Below are 18,310 nucleotides of genomic sequence, written 5' to 3'. Positions count from 1 at the left end.
TGAGTGTGTGGTCAGGGTCCGACAGTGCGGACAGTTACTGACAATGCGGACAGGAACTGACAATGCGGACAGGGACTGAGTTTGCGGACAGGGACTGACAGTGCGGACAGGGACCGATAGTCCGGCAGGGACTGAGTGTGAGGATAGGGACTGAGTGTGCGGACAGGGACCGACAGTGCGGACAGGGACTGACAGTGCGGACAGGGACTGACAGTGCGGAGAGGGACTGACAGTGCGGAGAGGGACTGACAGTGCGGACAGGGACTGAGTGAGCGGAGAGGGACTGAGTGTGCGGACAGGGACTGAGTGTGTGGACAGGGACCGACAGTGCGGACATGGACTGACATTGCGGAGAGGGACTGAGTGTGCGGACAGGGACCGACAGTGCGGACAGGGACTGCCAGTGCGGACATGGACTGGCAATGCGTACAGGGACTGAGTGTGCGGACAGGGACTGACAGTGTGGACAGGGACTGAGTGTGTGGACAGGGACTGACAGTGCGGACAGGTACTGACAGTGCAGGCAGGGACTGAGTGTGTGGGCAGGGACTGAGTGTGCGGACAGGGACTGAGTGTGCGGACAGCGACCGACAGTCCGGACATGGACTGAAAGTGCGGAGAGGGTCCTACAGTGCGGACAGGTACTGACAATGCGGACAGGGACTGACAATGCGGACACGGAAAGAGTTTGCGGACAGGGACTGACAGTGCGGACAGGGACCAACAGTCCGGCAGGGACTGAGTGTGAGGATAGGGACTGAGTGTGCGGACAGGGACTGAGTGTGCGGACAGGGACTGAGTGTGTGGACAGGGACTGACAGGGAGGACAGGGACTGACAGTGCAGACAGGGACTGAGTGTGTGGACAGGGACTGACAGTGCGGAGAGGGACTGAGTGTGCGGTCAGGGACTGAGTGTGTGGACAGGGACCGACAGTGCGGACAGGGACTGAGTGTGCGGACAGGGACTGAGTATGTGTACAGGGACTGACAGCGCGGACAGGGACCGACAATGCGGACAGAGACTGATTGTGTGGACAGGGACTGAGTGGTCGGACAGAGACTGAGTGTGCGGACAGTGACTGACAGTGTGGACAGGGACTGATTGTGTGGACAGGGACTGACAGTGCGGACAGGGACTGACAGTGCAGGCAGGGACTGAGTGTGTGGGCAGGGACTGTGTGTGCGGACAGGGACTGAGTGTGCGGTCAGGGACCGACAGTGCGGAAAGGGACTGAAAGTGCGTAGAGGGTCCGACAGTGCGGACAGGTACTGACAATGCGGACAGGAACTGACAATGCGGACAGGGACTGAGTTTGCGGACAGGGACTGACAGTGCGGACAGGGACCGACAGTCCAGCAGGGACTGAGTGTGAGGATAGGGACTGATTGTGCGGACAGGGACCGACAGTGCGCACAGGGACTGACAGTGCGGACAGGGACTGACAGTGCGGAGAGGGACTGACAGTGCGGACAGGGACTGAGTGTGCGGACAGGGACTGAGTGTGTGGACAGGGACTGAGTGTGCGGACAGGGACCGACAGTGCGGACATGGACTGACATTGCGGAGAGGGACTGAGTGTGCGGACAGGGACCGACAGTGCGGACAGGTACTGCCAGTGCGGACATGGACTGACAATGCGTACAGGGACTGAGTGTGCGGACAGGGACTGACAGTGTGGACAGGGACTGAGTGTGTGGACAGGGACTGGCAGTGCGGACAGGGACTGACAGTGCAGGCAGGGACTGAGTGTCTGGGCAGGGTTCTGAGTGTGCGGACAGCGACTGAGTGTGCGGACAGGGACCGACAGTCCGGACAGGGACTGAAAGTGCGGAGAGGGACCTACAGTGCGGACAGGGACTGACAGTGCGGACAGGGACCAACAGTCCGGCTGGGCTGAGTGTGAGGATAGGAACTGTGTGTGCGGACACGGCCGACAGTGCGGACAGGGACTGACTGTGCGGACAGGGACTGACAGTGCGGAGAGGGCCTGACAGTGCGGACAGGGACTGAGTGTGCGGACAGGGACTGAGTGTGCGGACAGGGACTGACAGTGCGGACATGGACTGACATTGCGGAGAGGGACTGAGTGTGCGGACAGGGACCGACAGTGCGGACAGGGACTGCCAGTGCGGACATGGATTGACAATGCGTACAGGGACTGAGTGTGCGGACAGGGACTGACAGTGCGGATAGGGACCGACAGTCCGGCAGGGACTGAGTGTGAGGATAGGGACTGAGTGTGCGGACAGGGACCGACAGTGCGGAGAGGGACTGACAATGCGGACAGAGACTGAGTGTGTGGACAGGGCCTGAGTGTGTGGACAGGGACTGACAGTGCGGACAGGGACTGACAGTGCGGAGAGGGACTGACAGTGCGGAGAGGGACTGACAGTGCGGACAGGGACTGACAGTGTGGACAGGGACTGAGTGTGTGGACAGGGACCGACAGTGCGGACAGGGACTGAGTGTGTGGACAGTGACTGACAGTGCGACCAGGGACTGACAGTGCGGACAGGGTCTGAGCGTGCGGTCAGGGACTGACAGTGCGGGCAGGGACTGAGTGTGTGGGCAGGGACTGAGTGTGCGGACAGGGACTGAGTGTGCGGACAGGGACTGTGTGTGCGGACACGGTCTGACAGTGCGGACAGGGACTGACAGTGCGGACAGGGATTGAGTGTGCGGACAGGGACTGAGTGTGTGGACAGGGACTGACAGTGCGGACAGGGACCGACAGTGCGGACAGGGACCGACAGTGCGGACAGGGACTGACAGTGCGGAGAGGGACTGAGTGTGCGGACAGGGACCGACAGTGCGGACAGGGACTGACAGTGCGGACAGTGATTGACAGTGCGGAAAGGGACTTACAGTGCGGACAGGGACTGACAGCGCGGATAGGGACTGAGTATGCGGACAGGGACTGACAGTGCGGACAGGGACTGAGTGTGCGGACAGGGACTGACAGTGCGGACAGGGACTGACAGTGCAGACAGGAACTGAGTGTGTGGACAGGGACTGACAGTGCGGACAGGGACTGACAGTGTGGAGAGGGACTGAGTGTGTGGACAGGGACTGAGTGTGCGGACAGGGACTGACAGTGCGGACAGAGACTGAGTGTGTGGACAGAGACTGAGTGTGTGGACAGGGACTGAGTGTGTGGACAGGGACTGAGTGTGCGGACAGGGACTGAGTGTGCGGACAGTGACTGACAGTGCGGACAGGGACTGACAGTGCGGACAGGGACTGACAGTGTGGACAGGCACTGAATGTGCGGACAGGGACTGAGTGTGGGGACAGGGACTGACAGTGCAGACAGGGACTGAGCGTTTGGGCAGATACTGACAGTGTGGGTAATACTGACAGTGCAGACAGGTATTGACATGGCGGACAGGGATTGACAATGCAGAAAGGGACAATGATTGCAAGTGCGGACAGGGATTGACAGTGTGGACGAGGATTGACAGTGCTGACAGGGATAGACAGTATGGACAGGAGCTGATGGTGCGCACATGGATTGACAGTGTGGACAGCAATTAACAATGTGGACAGCGATTGACAGTTTGGACTGGGATTGACAGTATGGACTGTGAATGACAGTGTGGACAGGGAATGACAGTGCGGACAGGATTGACAGTGCGGACAGCGATTGACAGTGCGGACAGCGTTTGACATTGAGGGCAGTGATTGACAGTGCGGACAGGACTAACAGTGCGGACAGCGATTGACAGTGTGGACATTGAGTGACAGTGCGGATAGCGATTGACAGTGCGGACAGGGATTGACAGTGCGGACTCGGATTGACAGTGCGGACAGCGATTGACCGTGTGGATAGGAATTGATAGTGTGGACAGGGACTGACAGTGTGGACAGGGTCTGATAGCGTGGACAGGGATTGACAGTGCGTACAGTGATTGACAGTGCAGACAGGATTGACAGCGAGGACAGCGATTGGCAGTGAGGACAGAATTGACAGTGCGGACAACGATTGACAGCATGGACAGCGATTGACAGTGCAGACAGAATTGACAGTGCGGATAGAATTGACAGTGCGGACAGCGATTGACAGTGCGGACAGCGATTGACAATGCGGATAGTGATTGACAGTGCGGACAGCGATTGCCAGAGTGGACAGCGATTGCCAGAGTGGACAGGGATTGACAGTGCGGACAGGGATTGACAGTGTGGATAGGGATTGTCCATGTGCACAGGGATTGACAGTGCAGACAGGGATTGACAGTGCGGAAAGCGATTGACAGTGCAGACAGGGATTGACAGTGCAGACAGCGATTGACAGTGCGGATAGCGATTGACAGTGTGGACAGAGATTGACAGTGTGGACAGGACTAACAGTGTGGACAGCGATTGACAGTGTGGACATTGAGTGACAGTGCGGATAGCGATTGACAGTGTGGATAGGGATTGACAGTGAGGGGAGTGATTGACAGTGCAAAAGGATTGACAGTGCAGACAGCGATTGACAGCGTGGACTGCGATTGACAGTATTGGCAGGGATTGATAGCGTGGACAGGGTCTGACAGTACGGACAGGGACCGACAGTGCGGACAGGGACTGAGTGTGTGGGCAGGGACTGAGTGTTCGGACAGGGACTGTGTGTGTGGGCAGGGACTGACAGTGCAGACAGGAACCGACAGTGCGGCCAGGGACTGACAGCGCGGACAGGGACTGAGTTTGCGAACAGGGACCGACAGTGCGGACAGGGACTGCCAGTGCGGACAGGGTCTGACAGTGCGAACAGGGACTGAGTGTGCGGACAGGGACTGACAGTGCGGACAGGGACTGACAGTGCGGACAGTGATTGACAGTGCGGACGGGGACTGAGTGTGTGGACAGGGACTGACAGTGCGGACAGGGACCAACGATGCGGACAGGGACTGAGGGTGCGGACAGGGACTGACAGTGCGGACAGGGACTGACAGTGCGGGAATGGACTGACAGTGCGGAAAGGGACTGACAGTGCGGACAGGGACTGAGTGTGCGGACCGGGACTGAGTGTGTGGGCAGATACTGACAGTGTGGGTAGATACTGACAGTGTAGACAGGGATTGACAGTGCGGACTCGGATTGACAGTGCGGACAGCGATTGACAGTGTGGACAGGGATTGATAGTGTGGACAGGGACTGACAGTGTGGACAGGGTCTCATAGTGTGGACAGGGATTGACAGTGCGTACAGTGATTGACAGTGCAGACAGGAATGACAGTGAGGACAGCGATTGACAGTGAGGACAGAATTGACAGTGCGGACAGCGATTGACAGCTTGGAAAGCGATTGACAGTGCAGACAGAATTGACAGTGCGGATAGAATTGACAGTGTGGACAGCGATTGACAGTGCGGACAGCGATTGACAGTGCGGACAGCGATTGACAGCGTGGACAGTGATTGACAGTGTGGGCAGCGATTGACAATGCGGATAGCGATTGACAGTGCGGACAGCGATTGCCAGAGTGGACACGGATTGACAGTGCGGACAGGAATTGACAGTGTGGATAGGGATTGACCATGTGCACAGGGACTGACAGTGTGGACAGGGATTGACAGTGCAGACAGGATTGACAGTGTGGACAGTGATTGACAGTGCAGACAGGGATTGCCAGTGCGGCAACGATTGACAGTGCAGATAGGGATTGACATTGCAGGCAGGATGGACAGTGAGGGCACTGATTGACAGTGCGGACAGCGATTTACAGTGCAGAAAGCGAATGACAGTGCGGAAAGGGATTGACAGTGCGGACAGGGATTGACAGTGCGGACAAGGATTGACAGTGCGGACAGGGATTGACAGAGTGGATAGGGATTGACCATGTGCACAGGGACTGACAGTGTGGACAGGGATTGACAGTGCGGACAGGATTGACAGTGCGGACAGTGATTGACATTGCAGGCAGGGATTGACAGTGCGGAAAGCGATTGACAGTGCAGACAGGTATTGACAGTGCGGACAGCGATTGACCATGCGTATGGCGATTGACACCGTGGACAGTGATTGACAGTGTGGGCAGTGATTGACAGTTCGGACAGCGATTGCCTGAGTGGACAGGGATTGACAGTGCGGACAGGGATTAACAGTGTGGATATGGATTGACCATGTGCACAGGGACTGACAGTGTGGACAGGGATTGACAGTGCAGACAGGATTGACAGTGCGGACAGTGATTGACAGTGCAGACAGGGATTGACAGTGCGGCAACGATTGACAGTGCAGATAGGGATTGACGGTGCAGGCAGGATGGACAGTGAGGGCACTGATTGACAGTGCGGACAGCGATTGACAGTGCAGACAGCGAATGACAGTGCGGAAAGGGATTGACAGTGCGGACAGGGATTGACAGTGCGGACAAGGATTGACAGTGCGGACAGAGATAGACAGCATGGACAGGGGCTGATGGTGCGGACAGGGATTGACAGTGTGGACAGCAATTAACAGTGTGGACAGCGATTGACACTGTGGACTGGGGCTGTCAGCGTGGAAAGGGAATGACAGTGTGGACAGCAATTGACAGTGTGAACTGGGATTGACAGTATGGACTGTGAATGACAGTGTGGACATCGATTGACAGTGTGGACAGCGATTGACAGTGCAGACAGGGACTGAGTGTGCGGACAGGGTCTGACAGTGTGGACAAGGACTGACGGTGCGGACAGGGACTGAGGGTGCGGACAGGGACTGACAGTGCGGACAGGGACTGATGGTGCGGACAGGGACTGAGGGTGCGGACAGGGACTGACAATGCGAACAGGGACTGACAGTGCGGACAGGGACTGAGTGTGCGGACAGGGACTGACAGTGCGGACAGGGACTGAGTGTGCGGACAGGGACTGACAGTGCGGAAAGGGACTGACAGTGCAGACAGGGACTGAGTGTGCAGACAGGGGCTGAGCGTGTGGGCAGATACTGACAGTGTGGGTAGATACTGAGAGTGCAGACAGGGATTGACAGTGCGGAAAGCGATTGACAGTGTGGACAGGGATTGATAGTGTGGATAGGGACTGAGTGTGGGGACAGGGTCTGATAGTGTGGACATGGATTGACAGTGCGTACAGTGATTGACAGTGCAGACAGGATTGACAGTGAGGACAGCGATAGACAGTGAGGACAGAATTGACAGTGCGGACAGCGATTGACAGTGCAGACAGAACTGACAGTGCGGATAGAATTGACAGTGCGGACAGCGATTGACAGCGTGGACAGTGATTGACAGTGCGGACAGGGATTGACAGTGTGGACAGGCATTGACAGTGCAGACAGGATTGACAGTGCGGACAGTGATTGACAGTGCAGACAGGAATTGACAGTGCGGAAAGTGATTGACAGTGCAGACAGGGATTGACAGTGCGGACAGCGATTGACAGTGCGGACAGCGATTGACAGCGTGGACAGTGATTGACAGTGTGGGCAGCGATTGACAGTGCGGACAGCGATTGACAGTGCGGACAGCGATTGCCAGAGTGGACAGAGATTGACAGTGCGGACAGCGATCGACATGCAGACAGGATTTAAAGTGCGGACAGGGATTGACAGTGTGGACAGGGACGGACAGTGTGGACTGGGAATGACAGTGTGGACTGGGAATGACACTGCGGACAGCGATTGACAGTGCAGACAGGGATGGACAGTGTGGACAGTGATTGACAGTGTGGACAGGGATTGACCATATGGACAGGGATAGACAGTGCAGACAGCGATTGACAGTGCGGACAGCGATTGACAGTGCAGACAGGGATTGACAGTGCGGACAGCGATTGACAGTGCGGACAGCAATTGACAGTGCAGACAGGGATTGACAGTGCTGACAGGGATTGACAGTGCGGACAGGGATTGTCAGTGTGGACAGGGATTGACAGTGCGGACAGCGATTGACAGTGCGGACAGCGATTGACAGCGTGGACAGTGATTGACAGTGTGGGCAGCAATTGACAGTGCGGATAGTGATTGACAGTGCGGACAGCGATTGCCAGAGTGGACAGGGATTGACAGTGCTGACAGGGATTGACAGTGCGGAAAGCGATTGACAGTGCAGACTGGGATTGACAGTGCGGACAGCAATTGACAGTGCGGATAGCGTTTGACAGTGAGGGCAGTGATTGATAGTGCGGACAGGACTAACAGTGTGGCCAGCGATTGACAGTGTGGACAGGGATTGACAGTGAGGGGAGTGATTGACAGTGCAAAAGGATTGACAGTGCAGACAGCGATTGACAGCGTGGACTGCGATTGACAGTGTGGGCAGGGATTGATAGCGTAGACAGGGACTGACAGTGTGGACAGGGGCTGATAGTGTGGACAGCGATCGACAGTGCAGACAGTGATTGACAGTGCGGACAGAGATTGACAGTGTGGACTGCGATTGACAGTGTCGGCAGGGATTGATAGCGTGGACAGGGTCTGACATTGCGGACAGGGACCGACAGTGCGGACAGGGACTGAGTGTGTGGGCAGGGACTGAGTGTTCGGACAGGGACTGAGTGTGCGAACAGGGACTGAGCATGTGGGCAGGGACCGCCAATGCGGACAGGGACTGACAGTGCGGACAAGGACTGACAGTGCGGACAGGGACTGACAGTGCGGAGAGGGACTGACAGTGCGGACAAGAACTGACAGTGCGGACAGGGACTGAGTGTGCAGACAGGGACTGACAGTGTGGAGAGGGACTGAGTGTGTGGACAGGGACTGAGTGTGCGGACAGGGACTAACAGTGTGGACATGGACTGAGTGTGCGGACAGGGACTGAGTGTGTGGGCAGCGACTGAGTGTGCAGACAGGGACTGAGTGTGCGGACAGGGACTGAGTGTGCGGACATGGACTGAGTGTGCGGACAGGGACTGAGTGTGCGGACAGGGACTGAGTGTGCGGACAGGGACCGACAATGCAGACAGGACTGAGCATGTGGCAAGAGACTGATTGTGCGGAGTGGTGCTGAGCGTGTGGGCAGGAATGGACAATGCGGACAGGGACTGAGTGTGCGGACAGGGACTGACAGTGCGGACAGGGACTGACAGTGCGGAGAGGGATTGACGGTGCGGACAAGGACTGACAGTGCGGACAGGGACTGAGTGTGTGGACAGGGACTGACAGTGCGGACAGGGACTGAGTGTGCGGACAGGGACTGAGTGTGCGGACAGGGACTGAGTGTGCGGACAGGGACTGACAGTGCAGGCAGGGACTGAGCGTGTGGGCAGATACTGACTGTGTGGGTAGATACTGACAGTGCAGACAGGGTTTGACAGTGCGGACAGGGATTGACAGTGCAGAAAGGGACAGACAATGATTGCCAGTGCGGACAGAGTTTGCAAGTGCAGACTGGGATTGACAATGCGGACTAGGATTGACATGCGGACAGGAATTGACAGTGTGGACAGGGATTGATAGTGTGGACAGGGATTGATAGTGTGGACAGGGTCTGACTGTGTGGACATGCTCTGATAATGTGGACAGGGATTGACAGTGCGGACAGTGATTGACAGTGCGGACAGGGATTGATAGTGCGGACAGGGATTGACAGTGCGGACAGAGATTGACAGTGCGGACAGGGATTGACAGTGCGGACAGGGATTGACAGTACGGACAGGGATAGACAGCATGGACAGGGACTGACAGTATGGACAGGGGCTGATGGTGCGGACAGGGATTGACAGTGTGGACAGCAATTAACAGTGTGGACAGCGATTGACAGTATGGACTGGGGCTGTCAGTGTGGACAGGGAATGACAGTGTGGACAGCAATTGACTGTGTGGACTGGGATTGACAGTATGGACTTGTGAATGACAGTGTGGACAGGGAATGACAGTGCGGACAGGATTGACAGTGCGGACAGCGACTGACAGTGTGGACAGCGATTGACAGTGCGGACAGGACTAACAGTGTGGAGAGCGATTGACAGTGTGGACATTGAGTGACAGTGCGGATAGCGATTGACAGTGTGGACAGAGATTGACAGTGCGGACAGGACTAACAGTGCGGACAGCGATTGACAGTGTGGACATTGAGTGACAGTGCGGATAGCGATTGACAGTGTGGACAGGGATTGACAGTGTGGGCAGGGATTGATAGCGTGGACAGGGACTGACAGTGTGGACAGGGACCGAGAGTGCGGACAGGGACTGAGTGTGTGGGCAGGGACTGACAGTGCAGGCAGGGATTGACAGTGCGGACAGAGGTTGACAGTGCAGACAACAATTGACAATGTGGACAGTGATTGACAGTGCGGACAGCGATCGACATGCAGACAGGATTTAAAGTGCGGACAGGGATTGACAGTGTGGTCAGGGATGGACAGTGTGGACTGGGAATGACAGTGTGGACTGGGAATGACACTGCGGACAGCGATTGACAGTGCAGACAGGGATGGACAGTGTGGACAGGGATTGACAGTGTGGACAGGGATTGACCATATGGACAGGGACTGACAGTGTGGACAGCAAATGATAGTGTGGATTGAGAATGACAGTGTGGACAGCGATTGCAAGTGCAGACAGGATTTAAAGTGCGGACAGGGATTGACAGTGTGGACAGGGACGGACAGTGTGGACTGGGAATGACAGTGTGGACTGGGAATGACACTGCGGACAGCGATTGACAGTGCAGACAGGGATGGACAGTGTGGACAGTGATTGACAGTGTGGACAGGGATTGACCATATGGACAGGGATAGACAGTGCGGACAGCGATTGACAGTGCGGACAGCGATTGACAGTGCAGACAGGGATTGACAGTGCGGACAGCGATTGACAGTGCGGACAGCAATTGACAGTGCAGACAGGGATTGACAGTGCTGACAGGGATTGACAGTGCGGACAGGGATTGACAGTGTGGACAGGGATTGACAGTGCGGACAGCGATTGACAGTGCGGACAGCGATTGACAGCGTGGACAGTGATTGACAGTGTGGGCAGCAATTGACAATGCGGATAGTGATTGACAGTGCGGACAGCGATTGCCAGAGTGGACAGGGATTGACAGTGCTGACAGGGATTGACAGTGCGGAAAGCGATTGACAGTGCAGACTGGGATTGACAGTGCGGACAGCAATTGACAGTGCGGACAGCGATTGACAGTGCGGATAGCGTTTGACAGTGAGGGCAGTGATTGATAGTGCGGACAGGACTAACAGTGTGGCCAGCGATTGACAGTGTGGACAGGGATTGACAGTGAGGGGAGTGATTGACAGTGCAAAAGGATTGACAGTGCAGACAGCGATTGACAGCGTGGACTGCGATTGACAGTGTGGGCAGGGATTGATAGCGTAGACAGGGACTGACAGTGTGGACAGGGGCTGATAGTGTGGACAGCGATCGACAGTGCAGACAGTGATTGACAGTGCGGACAGAGATTGACAGTGTGGACTGCGATTGACAGTGTTGGCAGGGATTGATAGCGTGGACAGGGTCTGACATTGCGGACAGGGACCGACAGTGCGGACAGGGACTGAGCGTGTGGGCAGGGACCGACAATGCGGACAGGGACTGACAGTGCGGACAAGGACTGACAGTGCGGACAGGGACTGACAGCGCGGACAGGGACTGACAGTGCGGACAAGAACTGACAGTGCGGACAGGGACTGAGTGTGCAGACAGGGACTGACAGTGTGGAGAGGGACTGAGTGTGTGGACAGGGACTGAGTGTGCGGACAGGGACTAACAGTGTGGACATGGACTGAGTGTGCGGACAGGGACTGAGTGTGTGGGCAGCGACTGAGTGTGCAGACAGGGACTGAGTGTGCGGACAGGGACTGAGTGTGCGGACATGGACTGAGTGTGCGGACAGGGACTGAGTGTGCGGACAGGGACTGAGTGTGCGGACAGGGACTGAGTGTGCGGACAGGGACCGACAATGCAGACAGGACTGAGCATGTGGCAAGAGACTGATTGTGCGGAGTGGTGCTGAGCGTGTGGGCAGGAATGGACAATGCGGACAGGGACTGAGTGTGCGGACAGGGACTGACAGTGCGGACAGGGACTGACAGTGCGGAGAGGGATTGACGGTGCGGACAAGGACTGACAGTGCGGACAGGGACTGAGTGTGTGGACAGGGACTGACAGTGCGGACAGGGACTGAGTGTGCGGACAGGGACTGAGTGTGCGGACAGGGACTGAGTGTGCGGACAGGGACTGACAGTGCAGGCAGGGACTGAGCGTGTGGGCAGATACTGACTGTGTGGGTAGATACTGACAGTGCAGACAGGGTTTGACAGTGCGGACAGGGATTGACAGTGCAGAAAGGGACAGACAATGATTGCCAGTGCGGACAGAGTTTGCAAGTGCAGACTGGGATTGACAATGCGGACTAGGATTGACATGTGGACAGGAATTGACAGTGTGGACAGGGATTGATAGTGTGGACAGGGTCTGACTGTGTGGACATGCTCTGATAATGTGGACAGGGATTGACAGTGCGGACAGTGATTGACAGTGCGGACAGGGATTGATAGTGCGGACAGGGATGGACAGTGCGGACAGAGATTGACAGTGCGGACAGGGATTGACAGTGCGGACAGGGATTGAGGGTGCAGACAGGATTGACAGTACAGACAGGATTGACAGTGTGGACAGAGATTGACAGCGCGGACTGCGATGGACGTGCGTACAGGGATTGACAGTGTGGGCAGGATTGACTGCGCGGACAGAGATTGACAGTGTGGACAGCGATTGACAGTGTGGACGGGGACAGACAGTGTGGACAACGAATGACAGTTTGGATTGAGAATGACAGTGAGGACAGCGATTGCAAGTGCAGACAGGGATTGACAGTGTGGACAGCAATTGCCAGTGTGGACAGGGACTGACAGTGTTGGACAGGGAATGACAGTGTGGACAGGATTGACAGTGCGGACAGGAATGACAGTGTGGACAGGGAATGACAGTGTAGACTGGGAATGACTGTACGGACAGCGATTGCAAGTGCAGACAGGGATTGACAGTGCGGACAGCGATTGACAATGTGGGCAGGATTGACTGTGCGGATAGAGATTGACAGTGCAGACAGGGATTGACAGTTAAGACAGGAACGACAGTGCAGACAGGATTGACAGTGAGGACAGGGATTGACAGTGCGGACAGGGATTGAAAGTGCGGACTGCGATGGACAGTGCGTACAGGGATTGAGAGTGTGGGCAGGATTGACTGCGCGGACAGAGATTGACAGTGCCGACAGTGATCGACATGCAGACAGGATTGACGGTGCGGGCAGAGATTGACAGTGCGGACAGCGATCGACATGCAGACAGGATTTAAAGTGGGGACAGGGATTGACAGTGTGGACAGGGACTGACAGTGTGGGCAGGGAATGACAGTGTGGACTGGGAATGACAGTGTGGACTGGGAATGACAGTGTGGACTGGGAATGACAGTGCGGACAGCGATTGACAGTGCAGACAGGGATTGACAGTGTGGGCAGGGATTGACAGTGTGGACAGGGATTGACCATATGGACAGGGACTGACAGTTTGGACAGCAAATGATAGTGTGGATTGAGAATGACAGTGTGGACAGCGATTGCAAGTACAGACAGGGATTACCAGTGCGGACAGCGATTGACAGTGCAGACAGGGATAGACAGTGCAGACAGAGATTGACAGTGCGGACAGCGATTGACAGGGATTGACAGTGCGGACAGGGATTGACAGTGTGGACAGGGATTGACAGTGTGGACAGGGATTGACAGTGTGGACAGAGATTGACAGTGCAGACAGCGATTGACAGTGCGGACAGAGGTTGACAGTGCAGACAACGATTGACAGTGTGGACAGGGATTGACAGGGCGGACAGTGATTGACAGTGTGGTGTCCGATTGACAGTTCGGACAGGGATTGACCGTGTGGACAGTGGTTGACAGTGCAGACAGGGATTGATAGTGCAGACAGGGATTGACAGTGTGGGCTGTGATCGACAGTGCGGACAGGGATTGACCGTGTGGACGGTGTTTGACAGTGTGGACTGGGGCTGACAGTGCAGACTGGGAATGACAGTATGGACAGTGATTGCAAGTGCAGACAGGGATTGACAGTGCTGACAGAGATTGACAGTGCGGACAGCGATTGACAGTGCAGACAGGGATTGACAGTGTGGACAGCGATTGACAGTGTGGACAGGGACTGACAGTGTGGACAGGGATTGACAGTGCGGACAGGGATTGACAGTGCGAACAGGGCTTGATCGTGTGGACAGTGATTGACAGTGCGGATAGCGATTGACAGTGCAGACAGGGATTGACAGTGTAGACAGGGATTGACAGTGCGGACAGAGATTGAAGGAGCAAACAGCGATTGACAGTGCAGACAGGGATTGACAGTGCAGACAGAGGTTGACAGTGTGGTGTGCGATTGACAGTTCGGACAGGGATTGACCGTATGGACAGCGGTTGACAGTGCAGACAGAGATTGATAGTGTGGACAGGGATTGACTGTGTGGGCTGTGATCGACAGTGCGGACAGGGATTGACCATGTGGACAGGGTTTGACAGTGTGGACTGGGGCTGACAGTGTGGAAAGGGAATGACCGTGTGGACAGGGATTGACAGTGTGGACTGGGGCTGACAGTGAGGACAGGGATTGACAGTGTGGGCATCGATTGACAACGTGGGCAGGATTGACTGCGTGGACAGAGATTGACAGTGCAGACAGGGATTGAGGGTGCAGACAGGATTGACAGTACAGACAGGATTGACAGTGCGGACAGGGATTGACAGCGCGGTCTGCGATGGACGTGCGTACAGGGATTGACAGTGTGGGCAGGATTGACTGCGCGGACAGAGATTGACAGTGTGGACAGCGATTGACAGTGTGGACGGGGACTGACAGTGTGGACAATGAATGACAGTTTGGATTGAGAATGACAGTGAGGACAGCGATTGCAAGTGCAGACAGGGATTGACAGTGTGGACAGCGATTGCCAGTGTGGACAGGGATTGACAGTGTTGGACAGGGAATGACAGTGTGGACAGGGAATGACAGTGTGGACAGGAAATGACAGTGTGGACTGGGAATGATAGTGTGGACAGCAAATGACAGTTTGGATTGAGAATGACAGTGTGGACAGCGATTGCAAGTGCAGACAGGGATTGGCAATGTGGACAGCGATTGACAGTGCAGACAGGGATTGACAGTGCGGACAGCGATTGACAGTGCAGACAGGATTGACAGTGTGGACAGGGATTGACAGTGTGGACAGGATTGACAGTGCGGACAGGAATGACAGTGTGGACAGGGAATGACAGTGTAGACTGGGAATGACCGTGCGGACAGCGATTGCAAGTGCAGACAGGGATTGACAGTGCGGACAGAGATTGACAGTGCAGACAACGATTGACAGTGTGGACAGGGATTGACAGGGCGGACAGTGATTGACAGTGTGGTGTCCGATTGACAGTTCGGACAGGGATTGACCGTGTGGACAGTGGTTGACAGTGCAGACAGGGATTGATAGTGCAGACAGGGATTGACAGTGTGGGCTGTGATCGACAGTGCGGACAGGGATTGACCGTGTGGACGGTGTTTGACAGTGTGGACTGGGGCTGACAGTGTGGATAGGGAATCACAGTGTGGACAGCAATTGACAGTGTGGACTGGGATTGACAGTGCAGACTGGGAATGACAGTATGGATAGGGATTGACAGTGTGGACAGCGATTGCAAGTGCAGACAGGGATTGACAGTGCTGACAGAGATTGACAGTGCGGACAGCGATTGACAGTGCAGACAGGGATTGACAGTGTGGACAGCGATTGACAGTGTGGACAGGGACTGACAGTGTGGACAGGGATTGACAGTGCGGACAGGGATTGACAGTGTGAACAGGGCTTGATCGTGTGGACAGTGATTGACAGTGCGGATAGCGATTGACAGTGCAGACAGGGATTGACAGTGTAGACAGGGATTGACAGTGCGGACAGAGATTGAAGGAGCAAACAGCGATTGACAGTGCAGACAGGGATTGACAGTGCAGACAGAGGTTGACAGTGTGGTGTGCGATTGACAGTTCGGACAGGGATTGACCGTATGGACAGCGGTTGACAGTGCAGACAGAGATTGATAGTGCGGACAGGGATTGACTGTGTGGGCTGTGATCGACAGTGCGGACAGGGATTGACCATGTGGACAGGGTTTGACAGTGTGGACTGGGGCTGACAGTGTGGAAAGGGAATGACCGTGTGGACAGGGATTGACAGTGTGGACTGGGGCTGACAGTGAGGACAGGGATTGACAGTGTGGGCATCGATTGACAACGTGAGCAGGATTGACTGCGTGGACAGAGATTGCAAGTGCAGACATGGATTGACAGTACAGACAGGATTGACAGTGCGGACAGGGATTGACAGCGCGGTCTGTGATGGACGTGCGTACAGGGATTCACAGTGTGGGCAGGATTGACTGCGCGGACAGAGATTGACAGTGTGGACAGCGATTGACAGTGTGGACGGGGACTGACAGTGTGGACAATGAATGACAGTTTGGATTGAGAATGACAGTGAGGACAGCGATTGCAAGTGCAGACAGGGATTGACAGTGTGGACAGCGATTGCCAGTGTGGACAGGGACTGACAGTGTTGGACAGGGAATGACAGTGTTGGACAGGGAATGACAGTGTGTACAGGGAATGACAGTGTGGACAGGAAATGACAGTGTGGACTGGGAATGATAGTGTGGACAGCGAATGACAATTTGGATTGAGAATGACAGTGAGGACAGCGATTGCAAGTGCAGACAGGGATTGGCAATGTGGACAGCGATTGACAGTGCAGACAGGGATTGACAGTGCGGACAGCGATTGACAGTGCAGACAGGATTGACAGTGTGGACAGGGATTGACAGTGTGGACAGGATTGACAGTGCGGACAGGAATGACAGTGTGGACAGGGAATGACAGTATAGACTGGGAATGACTGTGTGGACAGTGATTGCAAGTGCAGACTGGGAATGACTGTGCGGACAGCGATTGCAAGTGCAGACAGGGATTGACAGTGCGGACAGCGATTGACAGTGCAGACAGGGATTGACAGTGCGGACAGGATTGACAGTGTGGGCTGGGATTGACAATGTGGACAGGATTGACAGTGCAGACAGGAATGACAGTGTAGACTGGGAATGACCGTGCGGACAGCGATTGCAAATGCAGACAGGGATTGACAGTGTGGACAGTGATTGACAATGTGGGCAGGATTCACTGTGCGGATAGAGATTGACAGTGCAGACAGGGATTGACAGTGAAGACAGGATTGACAGTGCAGACAGGATTGACAGTGCGGACAGGGATTGACAGTGTGGACTGCGATGGACAGTGCGTACAGGTATTGACAGTGTGGGCAGGATTGACTGCGCAGACAGAGATTGACAGTGCGGACAGTGATCGACATGCAGACAGGATTTAAAGTGGGGACAGGGATTGACAGTGTGGACAGGGATTGACAGTGTGGACAGGGATTGACAGCGCGGACCGGGATTGACAGTGTGGACAGGGAATAACATTGTGGACTGGGAATGACAGTGTGGACTGGGAATGACAGTGCGGACAGCGATTGACATGCAGACAGGATTGACAGTGCGGACAGGGATTGACATTGTGGACAGGGACTGTCAGTGTGGACAGGGAATGACAGTGTGGACAGGGAATGACAGTGTGGGCTGGGAATGACAGTGTGGACAGCAAATGACAGTTTGGATTGAGAATGACAGTGAGGACAGCGATTGCAAGTGCAGACAGGGATTGACAGTGTGGACAGCGATTGACAGTGCAGACAGGGATTGACAGTGCAGACAGCGATTGACAGTGCAGACAGCGATTGACAGTGTGGACAGCGATTGCAAGTGCAGACAGGGATTGACAGTGTGGACAGCGATTGACAGTGCAGACAGGGATTGACAGTGCAAACAGCGATTGACAGTGCAGACAGTGATTGACAGTGCTGACAGGATTGACAGTGTGGACAGGGATTGACAGTGTGGACAGTATTGACAGTGCGGACAGGAATGACAGTGTGGACAGGGAATGACAGTGTAGACTGGGAATGATCGTGTGGACAGCGATTGCAAGTGCAGACAGGGATTGACAGTGCGGACAGCGATTGACAGTGCAGATGGGGATTGACATTGCAGACAGAGGTTGACAGTGCAGACAACGATTGACAGTTTGGACAGGGATTGACAGTGAAGACAGGATTGACAGTGCAGACAGGATTGACAGTGCGGACAGGGATTGACAGTGCGGACAGGGATTGACAGTGTGGACTGTGATGGACAGTGCGTACAGGGATTGACAGTGTGGGCAGGATTGACTGCGCAGACAGAGATTGACAGTGAGG

This window comes from Carcharodon carcharias, chromosome 21, assembly GCF_017639515.1.
Source record: "Carcharodon carcharias isolate sCarCar2 chromosome 21, sCarCar2.pri, whole genome shotgun sequence".
Taxonomy (NCBI): Eukaryota; Metazoa; Chordata; class Chondrichthyes; order Lamniformes; family Lamnidae; genus Carcharodon; species Carcharodon carcharias.
The sequence above is the reverse complement of the archived record's forward strand: the minus strand, read 5'-3'. Positions refer to the sequence as shown.